This window comes from Salvelinus sp. IW2-2015, linkage group LG11 (genome assembly GCF_002910315.2).
Source record: "Salvelinus sp. IW2-2015 linkage group LG11, ASM291031v2, whole genome shotgun sequence".
In the NCBI taxonomy this organism is placed as follows: Eukaryota; Metazoa; Chordata; class Actinopteri; order Salmoniformes; family Salmonidae; genus Salvelinus; species Salvelinus sp. IW2-2015.
Window position 1 is genome coordinate 44,906,851 of NC_036851.1, and position 4,279 is coordinate 44,911,129.

General features: G+C 46.0%; 1 long non-coding RNA gene and 1 pseudogene across 1 annotated transcript in view; both read left to right on the top strand.

The window, feature by feature from the left end:
• Positions 1-3,257, top strand: part of LOC111970749 (histone deacetylase 7-like) — a 51,589-nt pseudogene extending 48,332 nt beyond the window's left edge.
• A 35-nt stretch (positions 3,258-3,292) lies between these two features.
• LOC111970459 (uncharacterized) overlaps positions 3,293-4,279 on the top strand; it is a 4,906-nt gene continuing 3,919 nt past the window's right edge. The window contains exon 1 of the long non-coding RNA XR_002878121.2: positions 3,293-3,375. This is a non-coding gene — a long non-coding RNA (uncharacterized lncRNA). The remainder of the gene's footprint in view (positions 3,376-4,279) is intronic.

The following is a 4,279-nucleotide window of genomic DNA, read 5'->3' on the forward strand; positions in this document are numbered from 1 at the left end:
CCGTTGTTTGTTGTTGAGAGAAGATTACTACATGGTGTCAGTGCTGTTACTACATAGTGTCAGTGCTTTCCTATGTGGTGTCAGTGATGTCACCTGTTTTGTTGGTAGGCTGCCATGGAGAGACGAGTGCCAGGGCAGAGACGGTGTCATTGTGGTCCTCTGAGCCACGTCTCAGAACTGTGTCCTTGGTGGCCTGCATGTATGACATGATCCACTGTGTGGGCCACCGCCCTCAACGACGCCATTACTCACCTAGGGAGAAGAGAGAGAGATTTACAGAGGAGAGAAATTTATTGTTTCAGGTTTTCATGTTGCAGTCGTTGCAGATTACTTCTCTTAAAAGTCTGAGCTATTATGTCTTTAAGTATGTGAACTATATTGTATACTAAGCAATACTACAGCTAATATTTTTGTGGTGGTCAAAATAAAATACCCAAATACACAATTTTAATCTCAGCACTCACCAATACCACAATTAAATTTCAGCTTCACCAATACCACAATTTTAATTCAGCATTTGTGTAGATTTTAAATCACCACAATTTTGCCCAAACGGGCCTTTGTGTGTGTTGTGTGTGTGTCTGTGTGCACGTGTGGAGAGAGAGAAAAAGGAGAGGACCATGGTTGTGTGTCTTCTCCAGTAATCACCCAGACATCATATTTCACCCATCTGCCTAAATGAAGGGACTTAACAATTCTTGTGGCTTTGCAAATATTTTTTAATTATTCTAAATTGGAATGGGATAAATTTGTGCGCAATCAGGAGGGATGTTGTGAAGATCGTTGGTAGAGAGTTTTGGAAGATAAGTGGAGCCAAAGGAAGGCAGTGGCCGGCTCTCCTCTCTCTGTGTGTGGGTTGTGTTGTGTGTGTGTGTGTTGTGTGTGTGTGTGTTGTGTGTGTGTGTGTGTGTGTCGTGTGTGTGAGAGAGAGAGAGAGAGAGAAGGAATGAAAGATATGAGAAAGACAGGAGGGATGAAGAAGGGATGAATGCGGAGGAGAAAATAGGGGAGAAGAGAGAGAAGAGAGAGAGAGAGACGACGAGAGATCGAGAGAGAGACGAGAGAGAGACGAGAGAGGAGATAGAAGAGACCAGAGAGAAAGAGAGAGAGAAGAGACAAGGACGAGAGAGAGAGAGAGACAGCGAGAGAGAGAGGACAGAGGAGAGTAGAGAGAGGACAGAGAGAGAGAGAAGAGATTACAACAGAGCACGGCGGAAGAAACCAGACCGAAGCAAAGCTACGGACGAGGAGTAAATAAGATGTCGAGATCGAGAGATGGAAGTGATAGACTGCAGAGACTCGGAAAGATAGAGAGAGAGGAGAAGGACACAGAGAGAGTGGAGCGGAGGAGAGATGTACAGAGATGAGGACAGAAAGAAAGAGAAGAGAGAAGGGAGAGAGACAGAGTAGAGGGAAACGACGATTTGAGAGAGAGAGAGGGACTAGAGCGATCAGAGAGTCTGCAAGACCGAGCAAAAAGAGATCGAGACTGATCATGTACAGTAGGAGTCAGGAGGGAGAGAGAGGTCTGAAAAAAAAGAGAGGGACCGGATACGTAGTAGCGCAAAAAATCTGAAACTTATCATGAGAACCGAGTTTGCTCACGGGTTCTGCATTACCCATATTTTGCCATGGGGCAGAGAGGAAATATTTACGAATTTTATAACACATTTTCTACAATCTCTCGACTGAATTTTCCCATGGTGGGGAGAAAAAATGTGTTGCCAATTTTTAATATTGATATCGCAGTTGAAGGAACTGACTAACAAAAAATCCAAAAAGAGGCTATCGCTATGCCGGCCGGAATGTCGACCATGAAATTAAGTTTAGATAGCTGCTGCCTTAAACTAATTAAAAAATTGAGCAGACATTGGCTAACTTGACTGACTATCAGTGACTGACATAACAAGAGAACAACTGCTGAAGCACTCAAAAAATTTTGGAACATTGCCACCTTGATATTGCTGTATATCTACTACTTCTCTCTCGCAACAGGAGAGTTGAGACAACCCGACTTGAGTCCCCAATATGAGGGGGAAATTGATCTGAGGGCCTTCCAAAAGGGGCCACGGGCCCACCACCAGTTGCCCATCTCTGCCTGTAGAGTGAGAAGGAAAGCCTTGAGACAGGAAGAATGATAAAGACAGAGAAATGGCGATAAAGAGAGAGAAAGTGAGAAGATTAAAGAGAATGGACCAAAGCAAAGGACAGAGAATAGGCGAGAAAAGATTAGAAAGGACAGTGATTCAGAATGCTCACCCTGGGCTGGGATGGACTCTCTGCAGAGAGAGGACAGCGTTCCGGCGACAGCGAGTCTCCTCTCAGGACTGCCTTCAGACAGGGGGTTCCACCCTGGAGGGGAAAACACACGGGGGGGGGGGGGGACATCAGTATTATCGGGTTGTTACCCCTGACTGTCACCTTGTAAACAGTCAGTATAATTTACGCTTTTCCACCCTACGAAAGCGAGCAAGGTGAATAGGTATCTTGGTGAGAGCAAGTAAGCTAGCATCCTCTAGCTCGTGGTTTAGCTGACCCAGGATGCAGACCCAACCAGGGCCCTGACACCAGGCCTCAGAGCATTGCAAGATGGCCGTGAGCTTCGTCGACCCCCCTCCAGCGCCATGACCAACCGTCCCCCCGCCAGGCCCCAATCAAGCTGACGTGTCAGGAAAACCAAAACCTTGGGGGGAGCACACATTTGAATACTTTATTTAAATTTACAAATTACAATACAAATCAAAATTCAGTGATGCATTCCAAAGTCCTCCATTATTTCCACACCCACGCACACACACACCACACACACACACACACACACACACACACACACACACACACACACACACACACACACACACACACACACCACACCACACACACACACAACACACACACCAACACACAACACAGGAAATATGGAGGACTTTGGAATGCATCACTGAATTTTGATTGTAATTGTAATTTGTAAATTTAAATAAAGTATTCAAATGTGTCTCCCCCCAAAGGTTTTGGTTTTCTGACACGTCAGCTGATGMGGCTGGCGGGGGGACGGGTTGTCATGGCGCTGGAGGGGGGTCACGAGCTCACGGCCATCTGCAATGCCTCTGAGGCCTGTGTCAGGGCCCTGTTGGGCATCCAGGTCAGTAAACACAGACCTAGGATCAGCTTACTTCTCCCAAAATCCTACCCTTCACCGTGGGGGAAACAACACTATACTGACCTTAGGTCAGTCAGGGGAAACAACACTATACTGATCCCCCCCCCCCCCCCCCTCTGCCCCCCCCCACCTGGAACCCCTCCCTGACCCACTCCTCGACCGGAGACCCTGTCCCAACGCTGTCCTCTCTCTGCAGAGAGTCATCCAGGCCCAGGGTGAGCATCTGATACACTGTCTTTCTATCTTTCTCCCTATCTCTGTCTTTCTTTGGTCCATTCTCTTTATCTTCCTCACTTTCTCTCTCTTTATCCCATTTCTCTGTCTTTATCATTCTTCCCTGTCTCAAGCTTTCTTTCACTCTACAGCAGAGATGGGCAACTGGTGGTGGCCCGTGGCCCCCCTTTTGAAGGCCCTCAGATCAATTTCCCCCTCATAATTGGGGAACTCAGTCGGGGTCTCAACTTCCTGTTGCGAGAGAGAATAGTAGAATACACAAATACAAGGTGCAATTTCCAAATTTTGWWGTGCATCAGCAGTTTTGCTCTTGTTATGTCAGTCACTGATAGTCAGTCAATTAGCCAATGTCTGCTACAATTTTTAAATTAGTTTAGCAGCCAGCTATCTKAACTTATTATCATGGTCGAATTCCCGGCCGGATAGCGATAGCCCCTTTTGATTTTGTTAGTCAGTCTCACTCAGATATCATATTAAAAATGGCAAACATTTATTTCTCCCCACCATGGGAAAATCAGTAGAATTGTAGAAAATGTGTTATAAAATTMCTAAATATTCTCTCTGCCCCATGGCAAAATATGGGTATGCAGACCCGTGAGCAACTGCGGTCTCTCATGATAAGTTCAGATTTTTTGCTCTACAGTATCGTCCCTCTCTTTTTTTCAGTCTCTCTATCTCACACCATCTCTCTTTTCTCGGTCTTCTCTCTTTCTCCCTCTTTCTCTCAATCTTCTTTTCCCTCTTACTCTGCATCTCCCTTTCTCTCTTTCGTCTTCTTTCTGTCCTCCTCCATGTACACCTCTCTTGCGCATCCATTCTCTGTTCTTCTCCTCTCTCTCCATATCTCATCCATCTCTACCACTTCCATCTCTCTCAATCTATTTC